Below are 25,258 nucleotides of genomic sequence, written 5' to 3'. Positions count from 1 at the left end.
CATGTGTTCAGGCATTCACCCGACAGTTCCTCTGCATCTGCCCTGGGGCAGTTTTGGGTCACAGAGATAGTCAAGACAACCTCTGCCCTCAAGAGGCTCACTGTCTGGTGAACAAGACAAACATTTACACGAAGAGCTAAGCGGAACATGACAAGGGCCATAATTAAGATCTGTAGACAGTGCCACAGACCAGAGAGGAGGTCAGTGTGCCGGGGGTCGGGGGGAGGGATGTGAACGGGGCCTCTGCAGACAGCCGCGGGAGCTGCGTTCTGCCCATCTTGCAGAGGAGGACGGGGGAGACCTGGCCACTGACGCCCAAAGCCCTCTCGAGGGAGGAAACATTCACTGGGAGGCAAAGGAAGGCGGCCAGGAGGACGAGGTAAAGAAGGAGTCCGTGGCGAGGGGGAAGAAAAGAAGAAAAAGGGCAGTCGATGGAAAGTTCGGGATACGGTGAATGCTCTGGAGCAGACCTGCCATTGAGGGAAAGGGGTTGGGGTGGGGGAGCGTCCCAGAGAGGAGGCCAAGAGGCAAGTGAGGCATTTTACAAACCTGCACCTTATCCTTGAGTCGGCAGTAGAAAGTCAAGGAAAGTTTCAAAACATTAAAAATAACTCATTCCTTCAAAGGTTAGGGAGGCCAATCCCATTTGCAAATTAAATAACTCCTAAACTGTAGGAGTCCTAGAGCACTCCTGACTCTGTTTAATAAACAAAGAAGTGATTATAATGTTCGAGAAAGAGCTGTCAAGTGCGCTTCTAAGTTTTTCAGGGGCTCGCATGAAATGAATACCTGTGTTTTGTCCTTCCATAAAACCGAACAGGTTAGGGATACATCCCATAAATCCTACAATTATTTCAAGCACAAAGCGTAACTTTACTACATTATCGCTTTTAAATAACACATCACCAGGTTCTGGTTCCCAAAACCACTTTGGGGAAAAATGCTTTCCGAAGTGACATCACCCCCCTCTCCATATAAAATGAGAAAATAAAGGATCATATTCAGAAATAGCAGACTCCAGGAGGACTGGTGCACCTTAAGAGCCCACTATGGAGCCCCCTACCGCCCTGAGAGAAACAAAGAAATAAATTAAAAATATAAAAACCCCCAAATACACAGAGTTGAGCTTAAAAGACGTGGGCTGGTTTTCCCCAAATCCATTAATAAAATAAATCACCGTATTTCATATTCACAGTCATCTCTGAAAGTTCTCCTCTTAATTGCTCTGTGGCATCATGTTTTATTTTAGTAAAGTTCAGATTTTATTGCCGGGGACTAATGGGCATGGAGCCCCTGAAGAACTTGTTTTAAAACACTGACCAGTCAACCATAAAAGGGATATTAAAACAGCTACACGGGCTAAATAAGAATTAAAAAGTATAGCCACTTATTTTTAAATTAGAATCCTCTTTCGCATTTAGGAATATAATAAAATGTGTCATAAACTTTCTACTTTCATTCCAAAGTACTGCTGTAAGGATCAGCCGTAATGCAGATACAAACCTTCTACGGTTAAGCAGGACTCATTAAAATCAAGAGCTGTTTTTAAGCATTATTAGAGGCGTTTTAAAATTATAAGTTATTACGATGCTGTAAAAACCTTCCAAGGAGAGACACAGAAAAGGAGAAACGGGGGAGGATCTAATGAAGACGACTGTTAACAAACTCGTGCCATTGGGAGGTCAAAATTCACAAGGCAAGGAGGGTCAAGTCCTAGGACACAGCTGGGGAGAACTCGCAGCTGTAAGATGTGTTCAGATGAGATCTTCCTGCATCACTGTTGCATCATGCCGTGTCATCCCATCCAGTCTTGGAAGCTTTTCCAGAACCATGTAGCCATCTCTTGTTTTACTGATACACCAGCTTCTTTACCAAGGTTCGGTATCAATGATTAGGGAGTAGCCCGTTTCGTTAAGTGGGAACCTGGCCAGAAGAAAATCAATCTCCCATCCCTGCCTCGAATTCAACCTGACTGGGGCACTCAATCAGAGATCCGCAATATTCTGATAACGGTTACAGTCCTTTCCTTCTTCTGGTGGCCCAGAAGGGGGCAGGGATCGTTGACCCAGGAGGGGACGTCCACTCCGATGAGCCGCACGGGGCCCGGTCACACGCGGAACGTGGAAATGGCTTTTCAGGCTTCCTTCTGAAATAGGGCACGAGGCGTGGGGAGAAAGTGGATGGCTTTTCCCAGCAGAAGCCCTCTCTGGCCAAATAGGACAGACACAGGATGTCCAACCGAAAGGAACAATCTTTTAGTAAACATGATCTCTGAAAGGACTGGAAAATAGAGACCTCAGCAGAGATCCCGTTGGTGCCAGAAAGGGGGCAGGGGACCAGGCAGGCGGAGCAGCAGGATGGCAAAGGGGCCCAGGAGCGACTTCATTTCTAATTCGGCGGCACCTTCCTTTCCTCTCAACAGTTTTAAATAAAGGCATCTTGAACTGGTTTAGATTAGCCCCCACCAGGCACATTTGTAAAGATAAAAAGAACATGGTTGTTTTCCTTCCTCCGAGAGAGGGGGCTGGGAAGAGAGCAGGAATGTTCAGCCAGGCCTTCGTGGAGGAGAGAAAACAAGAGTCAAGTATGTTCTTATGCCCGCGCCGCTTTGAAACTTCGAACTCTCAAACGTCTTGTCTTCCTGGGTCACAGAGACAGAGAGGAGAGGAGCCAGGCCAGGGTAGTGTGTGTGTGTTTGTGGGGGGGGGTGCTGGTTTAGGGGGGAAAGGGGCAGAGAGAAGTGTGTTTTTCTTCCTCACCCTGCAGTTCGTGGCAGCAACTAGCTTGTGTAAACATTCGGTAGCCCATCTGAACCCTATTTTAGAACAAAACAATTTCAGTTTTAAAGTGTTTGAATTACTTTAGCTAAATCTGAGGATTTGCCTATTGAATCTGGAGCTGTTCCCTTTCAACTCTGAATGAAGGAAGAATTATGAGGCTGGAATTATTCAATGAGAGCTATCTGTCCTGGCACTCAATCAAAGGGATTAGGATTTGGAGAGAAAAGCCTACAGGTGATCCTCCAGGAAGCATACCAAGCAGTTATCAAAAACATACAAGTTCAAAGCAGCTCAATTTTCATATGTTAAATGTACTTGGATGCAGCCCCAGGCTCCTTTCTAGGTAAAAAATTGTGTTAAAGCTGTTTGTACTTGCATACTTAGCAGACAAGGGAATAAAAAAAGCCCGTGGAACAGCGATGCCGGGTCCACCTCACCAGCATGTAACACGATAAATCAATCTTGTTCTCTCGGTGAAACACGATCTGATAGGGGTCCGGGCTTCCCGGACCCATCCCTGACTCCTAACATCACGGCAGATACTAGTTTACCTCCTCAATGCAAAAGAGCTGTCACAACACAAACGTTGTGAGGTCAGGCACCTGGCAGCTTCACAATGAACAGTGTGTTATTCACGAGGCTTGGGTGCTGTTTTCTCAAAACACCATGATCTGGGCTTAATGGTGTATTACCTACTTAATAGCTTAACTTGGGCGCACTGAGGAGGAGGATAAAGGGACTCACACTGAGACGTGGGTTCGTTTGAGGAGGCCTTCCTGTTACTAGTGGGTCATCGAGACAGACACTTTACGTGGCCGTGGAAATTCTGCAGGGCGCACACAGAAGGTTACAAATCTCTCTGGTGTGCCCAAAAGGGCTCTGAGAAAATGAATGTGTAATATATAGAAATAAAGTAAAGGGAGAATGCGGAAATCTATATTCGGTCTTCAGAAATGTATGTAAAACGTGTCATAGCCTCCCGGACACATAGTCCACGCTCAGCAGGTGGCCATAAAGGTAGGGGCAGAAACAGTGTCTGCTTCGGTTTCGTCCACCTTCTGCGGAAGAAGGAAGGTCAACGTCACACCGCTCCAAGACTCGGCCTGTGGCTCCCTGGCAGGGAGGGAGGAAAAGGGCCTAGAACTTTGCAGGACAGAGCACGGCACCAAGAGGTAAGCATGGGGATCTCCGGCTCCAGAAATTCTGAAGGGGAGCCGACCTACCCAAATGGCAGTAGCCTCATCCATAAAATGAGTATAAAAGCCTACTCACCAGAAGAGGCTGCTGCTATTTACTCACTGTATGCCAGGAGGCACTGTGCTAAGCATTCTACAGACATTAACTTTCCTCCAATTGCATTATGGAATCAATATTAACAGTTTCCATCTTAGAGATAAAGAAACAGAATGAACTCAGCACCTTGCTCAGTCACCGTACCAGTAAGTGGCAGAGCACAGATTCAGACCCAGGACTTGGAACATAGGGTCCATGTTCTTTACCTTCGACCCGATTCTGCCTCCCTATAACCCGAGTCTCTTGCATTTGAGCTGCCTTCTATAATTAACATTATTACCAGCCTATTGGGCTGGGGCACCCGGGACCCTCCTCAAATCCTCCCTCTCCCTCCCTACTGCTAATCAATTGCCAAGTCCCACTGTCTTATCTCCGCAATATCATTCTCCCTCCTGCGTGCTGCTCTTTCTGCCGGGGCCCAGGTGAGGTCCTGCCACCTTTGGGCTTAAACACTTGCACAGGCCAGCCTGCCTTTTCTTTTCTCCAAGTCTTTGCCCACTCTCTTCCTGAAGCTTGAAATACTGCCTGCCTCATTTGCTTATTAGCACAGTCCTACATGTTCTTCTATGCCCAGGCCAGAAGCTTCCGTCGACCTTGGTTACTCTCTCGCCAGTGCTCCCAGACCACATGGGCTGAGTCCTCCGTATGCACTTTATCCTCCTCGGCATTTCCTTTAGCTGGACTCCCTGACCCACATCCCTCTATAAGAACCACGCTACGTAAGTACCGCATGTACTGTGTCGTATTTGTTTTTGTGGCACCTAGGTCTTCCAGATAGGTTTTTCCAAACCGGGGAAAACAGAGGGTGTGGAGGAAGACTATCTGAAGATTCATTCCAGGTCACAGATGCTTGATTCATATGATGCAAGCAATAAAAACAAAGATATAACAACAGCAAGGAGAAAAACCCTAGTATTACATGAGGCATAAGAAAGCATTGTGGATTAAAAAAAAAAAAAAAAAAAAAAATCTAGGCATGTGTGCCAGACTGCCAAGGTTAAAACCCTCCTTCTACTGCATGCTAGCTATATAACCTTGGGAAAGATTCTTAACTTCTCAGGCTCCAATTTCTTTCCCTCCAAAATGAGGGATAACAACATGGGTTTGCTGTAGAGGACTAAAGAATGCACGGAGCCTTTAGACTAGCACTAGGCACATGGTAAGTGGTCAGTAAATGGTAGATAGGACAGGACATGGGAGACAGTATTTCCTCTCCTTGCCATCTAAAACACTAACCTCTTAAAACAGGTACGAAAGGGAAGTAAGCATTACAGTCTGTGCTTTCTCTTTCAGAATCAGAAATGAAAAAACTCTAAGAAGCTGGATATTGCACAGTCTGCTAGACTTTTTTTTTCCCTTCCCTATAACTCAGCTTAAGGCCCCAACATAAAAGAGCAACACCATGAACCTGGCTCCTCCTGGCTTCTTATTGTCTTGGCACTGAACGATCAATTTGAAAGTACATTAAGTTATTTAACAGGTCACCAAGTAGCAGAAAGCTAAAAGTTGAACCGTATTTACAAGGAAGAATTATATGAAAATATTTTTATTGATACCATAAAAACCACCATTAAAAATGACTGCACTGAAACGCTGAACGTGTATGGAACAAATGGCCAACTCTTAAAATACTACCTGGTTCCAGACAGTCCAAATTTTGTGTCTCGTTAGCAAATAAGATAAGTGACTTTGTCTGAAATGATGTTTTATAAATCCTATTAATGGGCTGTAAGGGAGGCAGCAGTTCCCCAAACAGGAGAACTCATTTTTGAGTTCAATCCCCATCGTACACACAAAAATGCAGGGGGAACGGAGGGAAGGAGCTGTTTTTAGACCCACGGACTGCTAAAAGTCTCTAACAATTCCATTTTATACTTTTCAAAATACCTGTACACTCATTCTCTTTTCTGCTCCTCGCGACAAGCCCGAGAGGCAGGCTGGGCAAATATGAACACCCCTGGGGGTTTTTAATAGTACCAAGAAATGTAAATTGGTTTCATCGGAGTCAGTTTAAAGCAGGGCTAAGTCAGGCTCCCGTTGGCTCCATGGCCTCTTCCATGGCGCGTGAAAGAGCCGGTGTGCGTGGCGTAGAGATGGATATGTCTGCGCACACCCACAGAGTACTGTTCTGTTAAACTCTGTATCCAGACACATGATAAGGCACTTGTTTGTTGTTCTGCTTTTCAAAAAACAGAAGTGATATACTTTCACCACCGCAAAAATAATAGCACAGCGCTTTGTATATACTAGTTTTTTTTTTTTTTTAAAAGAGTAGGACGTCCTCCAGTGATTGGTACAATCTTGTTTTTGCCTTTTCTTGCCAAAAAGAAAATATGGCTTTAATAGAAGTTTACATCTGCGTGGCATTACATGCATGTAAAACAGATGTAACCTAATTACATTTTCATTTAAATTGCTAAATAGCTACCTAAGTAAAAAGCTAAAATAACATACAAACAACAGTTACTGTAATAACAAGTGTACTTAGAATTGAATGAAAAGGATCAAAGCTGCAGCATATAGAATTTGAGTTGGTCTTTCGAAAAGAGAGCGACGTCACAACGCTTCCCCCCACCCCCCCAACCCCGGCCATGCCCCAGTCATTCAGAAGTCTCTCCCACGCGGCCTAGAGATGCGGCTCGGCTCAGTCTAGACACATGGAAGGAAATCCATAGCGTTTACATAAAGACTTTGGGTTTCGTGAAGATTAGACACACTCTACTAGAGATTATATAGCAAAACCCTAAATTGGAAATGAGAATTCTGGGGCAATACAATCAGCTTGATTACAGTTTTAAGCAGACCTGTCTCGGCTAAAATCAGGAATCAGCCCCCAACCCTGAGATCAGAGCACCCTTTTTTGGGATTGTCGCAGAAGGCAACATCACCCGTCAGTCATGGCATACTCGTGACCCGCCCCTTCCTGCCAGGAGAAGGCTCACTGGAAGGATCCAGAGCATCTGGGATGATGGGGAACTTTGCAGAAGGGAACACTGGTTGGTCTTCACAAAGAAGCAGAGGCAACACCACACCAGGTGGTAAGTGACAGTGATTGCTATCTTGAGTAGGCTGAGAAGCAAACTATACGTTTAGAGTGTTCGAGCAGCGTAAAATTATTTCAAAATTAGAACAGTCCATCGCTAAAAGCAAAGGATCTAGCCTTGGAATGCCTGCTGAAAATCCTCTCCCATTCGCTTTCTTTTCTAAACTAGACTGGCCAGTTTTTCTGCATTTTGCAAAGGAGTGCAGAAAAATAAAAGCCTTGGATCCAGGGCACCTGGGTAGCTCAGTGGGTTGAGCCTCTGCCTTCGGCTCAGGTTATGATCTCAGGGTCCTAGGATCAAGCCCCGCATCGGGCTCTCTGTTAAGTGGGGAGTCTGCTTCTCCCTCTCCCTACCTCTCTACTTACTTGTGGTCTCTCTCTCTCTAATAATTTAAAAAAATGTTAATTATTCAAAAAAATAAAGAATAAAAACTTGGATCCAGCCAGCCCTCTTTGATCACAGGTCTGAAATGTTTCAGAGGAATTAAACAACAACAAAATGAAATAGAACATCTCTCCTAAAACTAAGGGTTTCAAGCCAAGAACATCCTTATCAGAGACATGGACAAACTCGAAAAATGAGCTTTAAATGATACCCCAACACACCTACTCTGAGAGTTAGCTTTGGGCTCCCCTTTTCATTCAACTGAGCAAATGTCCTCTCTCTAGAGGTCAGAAAGAATGGAAAGACAAAGGATTGGAGGTGAGGCACTAAAAGATGTGAAAACAGAAAAATCACCCAGGGGCCAGCACAAGGTGTCAAAGTTGGCACTTCCTCCTCAATGCTGTCTCAACACGATGTCTTAATAGTATTTTAATGGGCACCCCCTGCCTCTCACTTACTACCCTATAAACAGCCTATACTTGAATCTCAAACAAAGACCAAAAAGGGCTCCCACGCATAGGGTGGGAAAAACTTGCTTTTTTGTATCTAGGCATCCTACACCAAAACTCTGGTGATTCCCTGCCCGGATCTGGTAACAAGGAGGTTTTGGGAAGAGAACGGGAAGCCTAACTTGGAGAATCTTTTCATCCCATAGCTGTTCCCCAAGCCGGACACTTTGGCTTCCTCTCTTCAGAAGGTTTGCTGTCTGCTTTCTGTAAAGGGTGTTTGTAAAGTTTCACAATGTGTTGAGAACAAGTTTGCGAAAGACAAGTGAAGGCTTGTCGTGATTTTGTAAGCAATTATTTCATTTGTGTTTAATAAATCGGTCATAAATGTCATAGACTAATGGCTGCCCTTTCTCCTCCCACCCCATACACCCCCTGAAACAAAGAGGCAACCCTGTACCTCTCTTGCCAGGGGCCAAGAATTAATGGCAGGTCTTACTCTAAACTTCACCTATTTGGAAGGACACCAATGGCAGCTGAGGACACACTGTGATTTCTCTACTCAACACCACACCTCTCTGCCCCAAAAACAAACAGATTTCCATCATCCCACTCTCTACCCAAGAAAGTCAGATGCCAGGAGAAAAGGTAACAGATGGCCCAAAAGAAACAAAATTAAAATAATCATATGACAGTATCACTGACTTATTCACGGTCTTTTCTTATCTGATCATTGCTAAACCAGTAGTTACTCAAAAGCACACATTAAGTGATGATTTATCTGTTTGACTGTGGTACAAACATTGTCTTCTGCTGATGCTTAGTAGCTCTGGGAAAGGAAATGTGAATAAAGCTCTAACTCGGAATGAACTTTAAAAAATAACCGCATTCCAAAGGCTGAGGCCAGAGGCAGGGGAGGAGGAGAGAAGTAATTACTTTGAGAATGGGTTAAAAGTCAGCCAGAAAGGAAAGCTAAGGGTGGCTCTGTCCTATAAACTTTTCTGGAACTCTACTCCCTTAAGTCAGCCTTGACAAAGGATTTATGTCACTAAGAAGAAAAAAAGAAAAAAAAAAAACAGAAAAAGAGGTAAATGTGACAAGCTGCACTCATTTTCAGAGTAAGTGCCTTCTTCACAATGGTGTTTGAAGCCGCAAAACAGTAACTACCCAGCTATAAACACCTCCCCTGGAGAAAGAGAAGGGGCTACCCCAAACCACCTAGAGCCTCCTTTCAATCTGTGGAAAATGAAATCACATACATGGCTTGTAGGCCAAATGCAGTGCTCACCTATATTTTTCAACTTTAGGAATATTAGTTGTCCAAGTTTTTATGTAAGTATGTTTCTTTAAAAAAAAAAACAGCAAATAAACAAGCAGCAAAAACAAAAAACAAAAACAAAACAGGACTCCTGGCTTCTTTTGGAGGAAAAAAGACATCTGGTGAGTCCACCACAATGGTTCTACTGGCTAGAATGGAGGACTGGCTGTGTCATCTTTAGGCTAAGGGGTGCTTTCTGGTTCTACATTGTCCCCTCAAGTCCCCGTCACGTCATACCTAGTCCGCGTCACTCACTGACATTACCTGAGGGCCCCTATATGGATTTGAGCTGATCATTTCTGGTGTTTGGTGTAACTACTAATTAAATGCCCAGCAAATAATCCTTTTCCCTATTTGAAGGCAGAGAAAAAAGGATCTCAGAAGCCCCCCAGTCCTGCTGAACTATTCCAACGGTGACCAAAATTTCGCTGCACTGAGTTGGTGTTGGAATTTCAGAATGATGTATGCCACACATCCTTGGGCTTGCCCAAAGTCATCCTGGTCCCAGTCCACTCAGACTGGCTGGCCACGAGGTCAGCCGCTCCTCCAGGTACCTGAATCCCTAGGGGGTCTGTCACATGTTCTGTGGTCAACCCAGGAAAATGAACCACACTGTTGTCCTCGAAAGGAAAAAAATATATATATATTCTATTTTTATTTACTCTTCTTATTACTCCCAAATTAAGTCTGTTCAAAGTTGACCTATCAGACACACATTTTCAGCCTGACTTTTTTACAGTTACGATACAGAAAAACCATCCTTCTTCATGATATATTTTGTTATAATGAGGACCACACCAAAAAAAAAAAAAAAAAAAAAATGCAGAGAGCAATCTGTGGATCTTTGGAAATAGAAATGAATGTACATATTTTGCGCTAGCTAGCAGTAATTACTTTACCATGTGAGGCTCAGGGTAGGTAGTAATGTGCAATACCTTTAAACTTGGAGCCATCCCAAAAAACAAACAGCAAAAAACCTGACCTCTGACCCTGTTTTGAAGCATCACCACCCGCTCGGGTAGTGTTTGCATGCTGAAATATTTATTTCCTTCATAAAAAAATCTATCTGAATATCCAATCTCTCGGCAGAAAAGAGTCTTATTTCCATGTTAGCAGAAGCCCTTAAGTAATTTGGGGCTATGATCTGAACACTACAAGCTTTACCCACTTAAAACTTTGCCGGCTTCAAGATGCATATTTTTCTCACCAGCTCCTCATTTGCAAAACATATTAGAGATTCAGGTGAAAGGTGACGAAGTTTCCAGAGCTGGAAAGCCCAGTTAGAAAACTCTATGTTTCTTGGGCATAACTTCCAACAGGGCTGTATTTCTGGGCATTCTGTCACTTGAAGACAGGGTTTGTGCCGGTGGGGAGGGACAAGTTCAAACAGGCAGCTATCGTAATGGTAACTTTCTGGATGCGGTGTAGGAGAGACTGAAGTTGCTCAGGCAAGCTATTTCATCGAAACACCTCTGACTGTGGCATTACAGCACAAGGATATCACCCCGAGAAGTTTTCCTTCATCTGCTCACTGATTATGGTATTTAAATAAAAGGCCTAATGAAAGTCACTTAGACTTTAATTTCTGCCATGAAAAGGACACTCTAAATCTCACCTAAGACGCTTGACTGTGTCATATTTGCAAGTTTGGGCAGATGAGAGGAAAGAGGTACAGCTGCGTTGTCCGTGCCCCTCCGCCCCGGGCGCACCCCTCAACCTTCACCAACAGCAAGAGTGAGAGGAACCCTCGTTCCTCCTCCATGATGCTTTCTCATGAGACAGGGTGCTGGGCTGAGCCTTTGGTTATTTCTTCTCTGAAGCCCAGGATCAAGACACTAAAATTAAACTCAGAACGGCTCTTAAAAGCAGAAGGCCTTGGGGTTTTCCGTCGTGTCTACCTACATTACTTAGCAGGGACACAGCTGGGCTTTTCTGGTGCAATGATTTGGGGAACACAAAGGAGTATGGGCCTTTACTTCCAGATACCACTAGAACTTTACCTCCAAATAAAAAAAAAAAAAAAGTGTTTTTTTTTTTTTTAAATGAAGTACAGCGGACACAATTCTACCTCCAAATTTAGTAACAGCTTGTGAGGCCTGAAATGCTGTTTAGAACCCATGTTATCTGTGAGGAAAACTGGCCACACTCTGTTTAGACTTGTGTCCAACGCCAATCTGTGGGAATTTAGAATTCTGTAATTCTGCAGCGTATCAGAAAGTGGTTTCTGCATCTAATCCTGGGCCAGTTATGGTTACTTTAGGGGGGCAAAAACCCCAACTGTGTTGCAACAAGAAAGAAAATGGTTGTATACTGAGATATTTAAGTATAGTCATTTCTCTACTGAAGAACTTTCCATTTAAACTTCTGATAAAAACAGAGTACAAGAGCAAAAGTGCGTCCCCCCTCAACAGACTACGCTGTTGGTAGGTGCTCAGTGCAACTTTGGGTTTGCCAACAAGAGATTTAACATGCAGCTTTGAGGTTCCTAACCTGCTTGGAAGGAGAGGCGCTTTTTAGGTCAGCAAGTTGCTGATCAGGGCCTCCGCAAGCCTTTCCAGCATCTTTGGGCAAATGGGAAAAAGGCGCCCCCTGTAGGCAAGCAAAGTCTCCCAGCTTGGAGAAGGGAGTGTGGGCTGGGCTTCAGCCCCTCTCCTTCATGCCAGCCCCCTCAGGCAGGAGCCCGGATGCAGGGCGTAACCCGTGTGAGGAGTACAGAATGTGACCAATGCATAAGCAGACCTCTCTGTTCAGCCACTCTGGTTTCCAGGTAGCAGAAGTCTTGTTAAGTAACCTCACCAGCACACAGAGGTCAGGGACTAATTTCACAACTTTTTGATAAAATGACCTCGATAACAACAGGTTAGAAGGATGAGAAATAAATCAAGGGATTCTAGTCAGAAATAATTAGGAATCACAACAGAAAAGGGCAGAGTCGTGGGGTTTCACTTCATGATTAACCAGTTCTTCTAGACGTAAGGGTGGGCCTGGTTCATTGTCTTCATATTCTGACCCGAGAAGGGCGCGCACAGAGCTGAGGACAGCAGGTCTGGTTCTTTCACAGGCAGGAAGAACCATGAGTGGCCTTCTGTTAGTGAGCGTCAGAAGCCTGGAAGCCAGGTTTTCAAGTATGGAGACACGTCCTGAGCCAGCACACTTTCTTATCAGGTTCGCTGTGGGAACAAATGGCTCCAAGGAGAGTGCAAACTGAAGGTCAATGGGAAGGAGGCAAGCACCAAAAAATGCTCCAGAAATTACCAAAAGAGCTGGCTAGGAGGCTAGTACTTCTCAACTTACGATGGAACCTAGGAAAGCAGAGTTAGTGACGGCAAAGTCACTAACAGACTTCTTAACCTCCATATTGGGATTTTTGTCCCCAACATTAGTTATAATTGTAAATTAGGCACCAACACCTTGAGGATGGGTTAAGAGCTTTATATCTCTTAACAACATGGATGCCTCCAAAGAAGGCAGGGAAATAGGCAGAAGACACAGGAAATTCACACATGTACACACAGCCAGGAAAGATGAAAAATGTCCAGCCATAGTAGTGACAAAGAAATGAGATGTAAATTTTTAACCCCTAATTTGACAAAGATTCATTCCTTTTTTTTTTTAATTTGAAAGACCGAGTACAAGCAGGGGGAGCAGCAAGCAGAGGGAGAGGAAGAAGCAGGCTCCCCGCCGGGGAGCTGGAAGCCCAATGTGGGGCTCAATCCCAGGATCCTGGAACCATGACACAAGCTGAAGGCAGATGCTTAACTGAATGAGCCACCCAGGCACCCCAAGAGTTTTTTTCTGATGGTAATGTTCCACACTCCCAAACATGAGAAGGGAGAGACATTCTCAAAAGCTGTTGATGAAAATGTAAATTGGAACATCTTTCTGAAAATCAGATTAATAATGTTTTATACAAATATTCACTGCACACACATTTATTGAGTACTATGATTTGTTACAAATTTTAAAATGTATGCTTTCTTTCACCTCGTAATTCCATAGAAATGTATTCAATAAAGGCTCAAAGATTAGGTATCTATTATAACATATAAAAGTGAAAAAAGAGGGGTGCCTGATATCAGTCAGTTAAGCATCTGACCCTTGATTCCAGCTCAGATGATGATCTCGGGGTCGTGAGATCAAGTCCCAAGTGGGGCTCCATGCCGGGCCTGGAGCCCACTTAAGAGTCTCCCTCGCCTGCTGCCCCTTCCTTACTATAAAAAAAAAGTGAAAAAAGAGATCTGGTTAAATATATTATTGTATATTTTGAGGTAATTTTTTTTTAAAGGTTTTATTTATTTATTTGACAGAGAAAGATCACAGCAGGCAGAGAGAGAACAGGACCCTGGGATCACAACCTGAGCCAAAGGCAGAGGCTTAACCCACTGAGCCACCCAGACGCCCCGAGGTAAATTATTCTTGAATGAAATGCAATTAATGAGAAAATGATCACAAAATAATAATCTGTGAAAAAAATAGAGTACAAAAACCTTTAAACCTGAAATCTTTGTAATCATGCACCAGATGTTAACAACTCGGGGTGGTGGGGTTGCAGGTAATTTTTATCTTTTTCTTGTACAATTATATCATTTTTTAATTTTCTACCATGAGCATTTATTAATTTTAAAACCAGGAGTAAGTATTAAACAACAAAAACAGAATTAGCTGAAGAGCAGATGGGTTTAGAATCTCAAAAGCGCATAACTGAACAAGGAAACAGAAAAATGGTGGCATCACAATTCCAAAAGTGCCTTTCGGCAGAGATTTACAAATCCTGAAAATATATAAATTTGGAGTCCTGAAACAGTGTGGAAGGAGCATGTGTAAAATGAATCAGAAAAGGTTCAAAGCGGAAGATCCACAGAGATCACCCAGCTTAGTCGTTTTACTGAATAGTTCTGGAAATGAGGATGAAGTATTGCAATGACCCAGGACTCCTCCTGGCTTTGGCGCTATGCCTTTCCCGTGACACCAGGGACAGCAAGGGGTTTCATCTACATTCCAAGCATCCATCGACTGGTTGTAGGTGTTCAACAGGCTGGGCTAAAAAGACTCTACGGGAGTTGAGGAGGAAAAAAGATGCATTAAGATTAGTGACATCTGCCAGAAGCAGGAGAAGGGGGAGTACTGGCAGGCGTGCCACGCACTTTACATACTTAAAAAAAAAAAAAAAGACATAATATTGTTTTCTCCAGGCCAGGTGTTTGTCACTATAAAATACTGAGTGTCTATTTCTAGGGCAACATTTGGCATAAATTAGGACTAAAGAAACCTACAGCTTCAATGGGCAAAAAATGAAGCGGGGAATTTATACTTGTCAAATGAAAAGGGGGCAATTACAGATTTCAGAAAGGTACGGCATCATGCTTCACTGAAATAGTCAAACTGTCTCCCCACGAAGAAGCTTGGGAGCAAGAGCACAAAAGTTGAAAGAGCAAACTCATTGCCTTTTCTCTGGAAAGACCGAAACAGAAATAAAGTTCAGTGCTGTGAGGGACACCACATACAAGTCTTGATGCTGAAATAGCCAAAAGCCAATCAAGCCTTGGAGAAACTTCAAAAGGGTCAACTTCACAGAAAAGGGAAGCATGGGACGAAATCTCCTGAGACCTGCTAACCGTGGTCTCTACAGGGAAGAGACCTCTGTCAGGAACTCTCACCTGTGACAACAGATGTAAAAGCAGCAAATAAAATACCAGTGGATCAAGTCTGTCTGCGTATTACATCACAGTCAAGTAAGGGCTGCTCCAGAACTGTAAGGATGGTTCAACAGAATGGAATCTTATTATACAATATACCACATTGACAAGTTAGAGGGGAAAGGAGCCAAACTGTCCCCTTAGTAGGCAACCTCCCCGTTTAAAAATGAGGATCTGATGGAATGCAATACACATTAATGAGAATAAAAATTTCTTCCCTAGATGAAAAGTATTTACCAAAATCTCAGCAAATCTCAAACTGACTTGTGAAACATCAGAACTGTCTTCAGTAACAACTGAAAAAATGTGAAGATGCCTACTAACCCTACTACTATTCAACGCTGTGTTGAAAATCTCAGTTAAGACCAGAAGGAAGATTTAAAAAAAGGAAGATAAATACAAAACTGTCTGTATTGGAATGAAAAGGGCAACATTGTCATTGTTTTATGTTCTATCATTCCTTCCCTAGAAATTCCAAGGAAATCAACTGAAAAACTACTAGAACTATGAAAAGAGTTTAATAAGGTCGTGAAATAAATATAAAAACTCAGCCACTTGGGGCGCCTGTGTGGCTCAGTCCTTAAGCTCCTGCCTTTGGCTCAGATCATGATCCCAGGGTCCTGGGATCAAGCCCCACATCTCAGGAAGCTGTGCGTCTCCCTCTAACACTCCTCCTGCTTGTGTTCCCTCTCTAATCTTAAAAAAAAAAAAAAAAAAACCTCAGCAGCTTTCCTACATATATATAATTCCATTACAATAGCAACAAACCCTCTAAAATCCCTAGAAATAAATGTAAAAGGATGTGAAGAAGATTTTTTAAAACTCTGCCTAAAGACACAAAAGATGACATAAGCAAATAAAGAGATACATCACTTCAATGGATGAGAAAACAAGTTTCTTAAAGTTCTCTAACATAAAAATCTATAAATTCAATTCACTTATCATAAACATGCCAACAGGATTTCTTAAATGGTATCTGACCACCTGATTCTAAAATTCATTTGGAAGAAAAAGGCATGAGAACAGCAACAAAATTATAGAAAAAGAACGAAGGAGAGCAAGCCCTATATTTCAAAATATAAAATTTTGCTAATTAGTGAAAACATAAATCAAAGAGCAGAATTCGTATACAAACATATAAAGACCTGCAAATCAAAAAGAGAAAGATAAACAACAGTAAAAGGTACAAAGGCTGTGAACAGACAATACAAGAAGAAAAAGTAAAATGTTCAATAATAATGTGAAAAGATGCTCACCAGTAATCAGGACAATATAAATTAGAACCATGAGACAAATTTTTTTCTTTCATAGTGGCAAAAATAAAATAATCAAGAGTGATAAATTGATATCCCACAGTCGATGGGACTGTAAATTGGCGTAGCTCTTCTGGAGAGCTACTTACAGTCACTAAAATCCTAAATGTGCCCACATTTAACCTATTCATACCATTTCTGGGGATCTAGGCTAAGGAAATAGTTTATACGTACACCAAGAGGCATGAAAAAGGACATTCACTACAATACGGTTTGGGATAGCCAAAAAGAAAACAAAACAAAAAACAACCAACCACCTCATCAAGAGGTAGGTACTTAAATGAAGTGGGAGAATATGACATTTGCATTATGAAACACTGTAGGACAGTCAGAAGGAATTAATCAGATTCCTACATACAAACATGAGTAGCTTTCTACGTCAGTTTATGGTAAATAAACACGAGTTGAACTGGAGGGATCAGACCATTTTATAAAAAACGAAAAGAGAAAGAAAGAGGGAAAGACGTCATGGATGAGAAAGGCAGGAAAGGAAAATAAGACACTGCATAAGAAAGAAAAAGAGAAAGAAAAGAACAAAATAATACCATATATTTTTATGGGTAATAGATAAATGTGTGGAAATGCGTAAGAGACAGATCTAGCAGGATACACGCCAAGCTGCTGACGATATTTTTTCGCAAGCAGAGCCACGCATTTGTTGGGACACTCGAAGGAGGTCTGCTTTTCTGGAAAGGCAATATGCAGTAATGGTTACGTGCAGACGCTGGACGGAGGCTGCTGGTTCTAACTGTTATTTAAATCAATCTGCGCCTCAGTTTTTTCATCTGTGAGGTGGGGTAATAATAGTGCCTATTCATAGGATTCCTGTTATCCATGAATAAATTAATATCCATCAAGCCCATGTCTGGCTTACAGTAAACTACAGCACAACAGAAGTATTTGCTGTTAGGAAGAGCCGTACAAACTTGCTGATAGGTGACTGTTCTGATCTCCAAAAATAGTCATTTCATATGGCTTAACTTGATGTTATATATACTGTTTCGATTTTTTAAAATATACATTACATGCCTTTTTTTTTTTTTTTAAAGGACTGTGGGGAAGAAACGGTGGGGGTAAGATTAGTAGAGAGAGGCTGAAAGCAGTCACTGTGCACAGAGATATTAAATAATCTCAGTATCTGCATCCAGAGAGAGCTTATCTTTTGCAAGGAAAGCCCAGTATTTAGAATAACGTTGCCAAGTAAAACTTGAGACATGCTTTCAATATCTATTTTGTGCATATTTCCATATGAACCCACTGGACCAAAGCTTTATACAAATGACTATATTCTGTGTAACAGTAATAATGTTATTAAACCTGGAATTTCTAAGAAATACTAAACACGCAGTAACATATACTTTAGCATGAAATAATCAATAAAACTTCTTTTGCCAAAGTATTACCTACTGCTTTACCCTAAATCAACAGCATGTTTTAAATGTGTTACAATTACTAACACCCATATAATGTTTAGGGCACAGGTGTAACACACGCACCCACCTCCACACACACACAGTTACAATATTTAAAACCAAATGAAGCACATCTCTGTATTTAAAAAGGGTTAGACTGGCCTTAGTTTTAGTTTTTGAATGCTAATATCCATCTTTAAAGGTCCTTTCTATTAAAAAAAAAAAAGGAGGGAAACATCTTCAGCTGAAGTGGATTTAGAAACAGACAAATTTGTACAAATACAAAAACAAACCTCTAGTATTAAAGACACAAACAACTCCAGGAGCGTCGGGATTCCTAGGCAACGGAGCTATAAATAGTCTGACATTATTACACCATCTTCTCTGCATATCTTGTAATAGAGACTGCTACGGGTGATTGAAGAAAATAAACGACTCTGACATTTCTGGATGTAACATGAGGAGATTATTTCATCATAAAGGATTGGTACAGAATATACTAACCAACAACTCAATATCAAAACTCTCCTTTGCAACTCTAAAACAGTGCAGAATGACATTTAAGATAATCCATTTATCACCACCCAATACAGGCTGCTTGTTCACAAAATGTCAGTGACAAGGCTGGAGCATTCCATCCCCAGGCAGTGAGTGCGTGTGACAAGGAATCTTTAATATAGCATCAGCTTCATTTCCTTATATGCTACTGCCATACCTTGGACTTCGGCTCCCGGAGTTTTTTGCAATTTATATGAGCGGCTGTACAAATGAACCGCCTTCTCTTTTTGTCACACACCACGGAGAGACAGCCCCCTCCGAGGATAACGACAAGTCTGCAGGTTCATTTTCAGGCCCGCGATTTACTCCTGGTGAATTGTTGATGTTTTTATCAGCCATCCTTGAAAAGCTTAGTAATTCTAAAAATGTAAATAGTTCTGTAAAATAATAATAATGAAGGTAATAGGGACGTGTGTTTATATACCATTTATTTATATTTTATATTTCCGAGTGGTTTTGTACATGGTACGTCATGCGCTTCACCAAACCCCTGTAAGGTTAGTCATGAACGATCGACTTTTTACAGGTGAAGAAAAGGGAGAGGTAAGGCCTGTTGTTGTCGTTCAAGGCCTCATCGCAAGCCGGAATGGTATCATGCTGGCGCTGAAATGATCCTCAGGGGAGAACTGAGAAGCCCCCAGTAGAGAGATTACAATCTGGTGTTCTGTTTGACCAAAGAGGGCCCACAAATTTACATATCTTGAAATTCTACCAAAAAAAAAATTTTCCGAATTTCTGGCTTTTCTCGAAACTGTAACCACACTGGGCCCACATCCTGCAGAGAATTGTCTAGACTCATCAATTAAATAAAGTAAGTGCTCCCCCATTCACTACCCAGTGCATTTTACTCCTCATACACATGTTTTGCATACGGTGAAACTCACAGAGCTTCAGTGTAAGTTCAATGAATTCTGAAAAACGTATATATGCCTACACCCAATCTAGAGACACATCCCCACCGCCGTCCTCAAAGTTCTCTCATGCTCCTTTCCAATTCCTACCCCTCTTCCCTTCTCTTTCCTTCTTACTCATCTTTGAGGCCTGCTTTTGAATTTGAAATGCCTCTTCAGGTTATAGACAGGGAAGCTGAACCCTAGGGAGAGGCAGAGCCAGAAGTATAAAGCAAGGGTTCCAAACTTCTGGTCTCTAAGACCCGCCTTAAAACTGAGTCTTTGCAGACCTGTTACCCAAGGGCTAACCTAAAAGAAAATGCCAGAACGGCATCATCCTCATCATCACAGGCATTCAAGAGACACCAGGAAGGGTGAACAGTTAAGTCTGTTCTTTCCGTCTAAGGGAATCAGATCTGGAAGTAGCAATGGAGTAGCAAACTGGAAGAAGTTTAGACAGAGACTTTGCTGGGAGTGTGACTGTGACCTAGATTTGATCAAATTTACTCCCCGCAGTGGAGGTGGGACTGCTCCACCCCAACCAGAGGGAGAGCATCTGGGGTCAGCCTCCTGCTGCGCCGCCTTGCCACTATTAAACTCCGAAATGGCAGGAGCCCAGCGGCAAAAAATAACCTCTGCTCTCTGTGCCAGGCCACCTGCTTCTCGTCTAGGGCTGATGATCTTTGTTTAGGAGGCTAAGTGCCATATGGGATCCTGGATCCTTATTTGAAAAAAAAAGATATGTATGAAATTAAGCCGGAATGCATTTCTGTGTGGAACTGCCTCCATGCCTTACTTTTTCTATTAACCACCTTGGTTAATTAAGTTCCCACCCAACAGTAAGGTATGAGGAGAAAATGAAATAAGGTCTACTCCCGCATTTATATTTATGAGATCACAAGATCCTCGGAGCCAAAGCAAGCAGGTTCCTGTGGCCTTAAAGTGGCCGGTGCACACTGGTATCTCAGCTACCCCGCGACGGGAATCACCCTGCACGTTCTGTGCACACCAAGGAGTAAAACTCCTACTTTCTGAGAGTTTGCACCTCCTTCCCAGGGGAAAAACAAAAACAAAACAAAACACCACAAAAAACAAAACAAAACAAAAAAACAGTACAGCTCAGAGGGTCAGAGGCACCCAGAAGGCAGAGCTGATTTCCCAAGCAGGAGGCACACTCCAACCACCGCCCCACCCCCCGCCCCAACCCAGGGACCATGGGCTTTTTTTCCCCACCAAGATCGGAGTCTGTGGCCCATGAGGAAATGTGAGAGCTGGAAGTAACCAATGAAAATACTCTAGTGCAGCACCTACGTTTTTATGAGCAGAGAAGCAGAGGGCCAGACAGGCCAGCGCTCGTTAATAACTACAATTTATGACATGTCCTGGATTCTGATACTCAGTGCAACTCAAGGTGCCTATGACACCGTTTTTAGTTCCGTGCCAGCCCCTGGAAGAAAAGCGAAGAAGCTCTGTTTTGCCACTGCGGAGGCAGAGAGCAATGAAAAACTCGCTTTAGTTCAGAAGACTAAAGTATTCTGCATCTTACTTGAGTTGCGGCTTCCTCCGCACTCTGGGTTTCACTGTCTGTCTGGGAAAAGCATTCCGAAGATTCAATAATGTATCAAGAACGCTAAGAAGTGTTCCAGCCCTCATTAAGTTCTTGTTGCATTATCATTCAACAAAGGGCAGGGCCAGTAACAGAACCCCTGTGTCTGTATTAGTGGCTCATGCCCTTTCCATTAGACCATGCTACAAGGAACACCGATTATAGATCATCTGCACTGCGGTGAGAACATGCACCAGGCAGAGAAGAAGGAGCCACCGGGCAAGGAAGGGGGGCTGGAGGCAGCAGACAAAAACCACCTAAGACATGGAGATTAGCTGTTATAAAGAAATGGCATCAGGTAATCATCATCCAAATTGGTGACTGCATTTCACAGAACAGTGCGGATGGGGTTTTATTAGCAGGCTCTGCCAAAAACATATTGGCAGATACAGCCCTGAGCTTGTGGTTCACCAGACACACAAGAGCCCTTCTTCAGGAAGGGGATCCTGCGTGGGCCCTGGCCCGGCTCCAAGTTAATGCACAGTTAAAAGTAGCAGCTGCAGCAATGCTGAGACAGGGGGTCCCCTGGAGGAGGGCCTTGCCAAGGAGGCTCTTCCCGAATTACTTATCAATTGTTAACAGAGGGAACTTGAAAAAAAAAAAAATAGTCACATTAAAAAGCAAACAAAACCTTGACAAAATTTGGCCTCAGTGAATACAGATGTTCTATGAATACATACAATTAGTCAACAGATTTATGGGAAAATCTCAAATATATGTGAATTCAAAAAAGGTGATTGAAGTCCCATTTTCACCCACCATTTGGCGGCAGGGGGGAGGGGGTTCTGCATGAGACAATAATGCTGGCAAGGTTATGCTGAAAGCTTGTATACTCATATTTTGCTGATTGTAGCGTAAACTGGTACAACACTCTTGGAAAGCTATCTGGCAATATATACTGAAAGCCATAAAAACACACTTAGCTTCTGACTTAGCCATCCTTCAGATTCCGAGGAAATAATCCAAAATAAGGAAAAAGTGGCATGAGTGAATTACTTACCAAGTTGTCAAGTCAAAAGCCACTTAAATGTCCAACAATTAGGGGAATGATTCTGCGTAATTGTGATATATTTCCTTGGTGGACTATGTTGGGGCCATTATAAATTCTATAAGGAAACTGCCTACAATGGGAAGTAAAAAACACAGGCTCCTAGGGTTACAACTGTTTTTAAAGCACGCATATAAAATGCAGTAGACAAAGACTCAAAAGACAAGTACCCCAAATATTAACCATTGTTTGAGGCTGTCTCCTTCTATTTTTTTCACAAAAATCTCCATATCGGCAGCTCATTATTCAGGATATCCCCCGCTTTGATACTGTCCCTGTACTGTGTGTGTTCATGTGTGCCAACGAGCAGCCCACAAAGCACATCTTTACTAGCGATGAGCTTTCCCTGGCCTGTGCTGCTTGAAAACAGCTAAGTACCTGCCAGCACCGAAAATGCCAGAAGTTTCACATCCCCAGCTTCTACCGGAGAATCCCAGGACCTCTCCCAGCCCTGCAAAGCAGTGACTGGCTGCAGGTGAAAAGCGACGTCCCTTGCAGACAGTTGGAGGTGCTGGCCTGGGTCGCAGCCGCCACCACGGCCGCAGGCTTTCCACCCGAGTCCACTCTGCTCTCTCCTGCCGCCTGCTCGGGGCCTCGTCTGCATGGTTACGACGGGGGTAAAAATGGATGATGGAGAGTTACACCTAATGTGATTCCTCTTTGAAAGGTGAATCGCTGCATATTAAACTTGACCTTTGGTCTGGACTCTTCTATCATCAGCATATCACGGGCCAATTCACTACTCTCCTCACTCTGGCACAGCTGGTTCCGGGCCTTTTCCCCCAACAAAAGGACAGTTCAGTTCCCCTCGCCTCCTCTGCCCGGGAAGCGGCCCTCCGTCAACAGTCTCTGCTGGTGCGATCTTTCCTCGAAGCAAGGTCCTGACAAGGCCCTGGCCGCCCTCCTAATTCAGAGCCACGTTACCCTGGCCGCTTTTCCACATCACACATCTAAGCCATTTTCTGGGCTTCTTGAGACAGAGATCCAGGAGGTTAAGGGTAGTGGTTTCTCTCCCCTGTATGTCTTCTCTGATCTGACAGAACTCTGGCTCGGTTTGCAGTGGGCAGATGTTTGCGTTATTATTTTCCCTGAGGCCGAGGGCACAAGAAGAGAGACTCTGTAGCTGCAAAGTGGAGAGGTGGCACTGGAGGACGGGAGGGCCATCGTGTCTGCCCCAGAAAGACCCAGTGGATGAGACTGGGAACTTGCTATCTGTAAATCTGCACCAAAAAGTCACAAGTTGCTGTCAACACCATACGTTCCGTTCACTCCCATACACCTCTAAAAGGCGACCATCTTGGGAGATGGGTGAACTAGAAAGCCAGCAAAACACCGAACCACTTTCCTACTCCACTCGTCTGATCTCTAGTGAAGGGTGAATGAATGACACTGGACTGCAGACCCTCAGCGAACACCAGAACTCCAGGCTGAGTGTCCTTAACTGTTTCCGAAAGCCGGCAAAACTGTTCTTCAGGCGAGAGAGAAGATTTATTTCACATAAAGGACAAATGCTGTCCTTTAATTAACAACATCTATCTCTGGGACAAGCACATCAGGTATACAATACAGAAGATTCTTTTAATATAAAGGACAGATGGCAACTCCACTCCTGGGACTCTCAAGGCTGCCCCAGAAAAACACACAATTTTAAAAGGCTTTGAGAATCCTCTAAGGAGAGCCCGTCAAGAGACAAGAATGCTTCGCTGCCCCATTTACAAAGTAAACCAGAAAGTGTCTCCGAACCATTGAGAAACACTTGAAGAAGAGCCGGGGGAAGCCGAGGGAGGGAAGTCATAATGCGTGCCTGGCAGTCACGTTGCGTCACGGAAGTTTCCTTTCCCCGCAGCCCAAATGGCACTGGATGAAAAGGAGTTTTAATGTGAAGTCTTGACTAACACATGGGGCTCCTCGATCACATAACAACGGGCAAAACAAAACTCTCAAACATCCTCTTTATGCTAATACCGGAAAAAAATGCCCAACCAGGATATTTCCACCCAGCTGGGCACCAGGTTTGCTTGGGAAGATGGGACACAGGCCCCAGCTTGAGCTGGATGTCGCTCCTTTTATGGTTCTCATTAATCTGATGCAACACACACGTGTGTTGGTACAAGATTCCTACAGCATGTGTTATACCAGCCTAACTGGGTGCTAACATTATAAACCACACATCAACACTTCTTGCCCGAGTGTTAATGTCTATTAATGTCCTGCTGGGGGAAAAGGCTCCTAGAGCCAACGCAGAGCCACAGTCAAGACTGCCTGCCTCAAGTTCTAGTCTTGGTGTGCTGCTTCTAAGTAGCCTATTTAATTAAGAGAATTTCTAAGTGGGGGGAGTGGGGGTGGTGGGGGGGGTTGGGAGGGTATCGCGGTGTCATACTTGGTTTCTCGATCTCACATTGCAGAGATGATCTTCACACAAGAAGCTCAAACAGCCACATAAACCTGGAGGAATTTAGGGCTGAGGACTCAGCCATGTGGAATTTGGCTACTGATACCCCAGATACCAAATTAGGCAGTTCCCACTGGTGCGCTGTGAGGTTTTGTAACACAGTGATAGGCGGATGGAAAGGGCTTGCCAGTGTCATAGTGAGTTCGCTTGTCTGCGCGTTTTCTAGATGGCCTATGAAGTGGGGATCATTTTCCTGCAACGGTAGGCATTAAGTCACCAAGAGCACATATAATGTGCCGGGGTACGCGATATACAGGTCACTAACACAACCTAATAAAGTACCTGCTGTGGGTTTCTTTTGCACAAAACAAGAAGAATGCTTACTACCATGTGAATGGACACACATACACAAGCATGCCTTGTAAAACAACCAGAGGACCGTTTTATAAATTTTGTGGCGTTCCCTCCAGCTTTGTTAGGCATCACGGAGAGTGTGTATCTAAGCCACACAACTCCATCCCTGCAAATAAAAAAAAAATTAAAAAAAAGAAGACGAAGAAGAAACAGAAGTCGTACACACACAAGCACAACCGTCAAAACTGGATTTGCCCTTCTCTAAATTAATCCAATTATTCAAATGTCAGTTATATCTGTCACAGCCTGGCTCCTTGGGCCAAACCAAACTGTTAAAAATTAAAACTGTTTTACTTCGTTTAGTCTTTCTGCCTTTTTAGTGTAAAATCCACAGTCTCGACAAAAAGTTGTGGGATTTGACACCCAGCGCAACACAACCCTATTGCTGTCGTCCATGCATAATTCACTTTGGAAATAGGCGCTTGCTTTAAAATATCACTAAAATATACATGTAACATATGCTAATTTCACTGCGTTGGCTTGTAAGCTCTAGCCACTAGGTTGTATGTAAACTTCGCCAAGTGCATACACTGTACATAAAGGGATTATAAATGAAAGGAAATATCTCTGTCCCTAGTTCTCTGTCTCCAGCCTTGGCCAAACTGACAGCCCCAAACCCCAGCACCATCTAACATGCCCTTCCCGTGGAGAAGACAGCCTGTTC

The 25,258-nt window shown here is 43.4% G+C and overlaps 1 protein-coding gene across 3 annotated transcripts in view; it reads right to left on the bottom strand.

Moving 5' to 3' along the window:
- The window catches only part of FTO (FTO alpha-ketoglutarate dependent dioxygenase), a 373,941-nt gene that overhangs the window by 101,367 nt on the left and 247,316 nt on the right, over positions 1-25,258 (bottom strand). The window lies entirely within an intron of this gene.

The sequence above is a fragment of the Mustela putorius genome, unplaced genomic scaffold (genome assembly GCF_011764305.1).
Source record: "Mustela putorius furo isolate JIRA1106 unplaced genomic scaffold, ASM1176430v1.1 tig00000174_pilon_pilon_pilon, whole genome shotgun sequence".
Classification (NCBI taxonomy): domain Eukaryota; kingdom Metazoa; phylum Chordata; class Mammalia; order Carnivora; family Mustelidae; genus Mustela; species Mustela putorius.
This window is presented reverse-complemented; position numbering and strand designations above follow the sequence as displayed.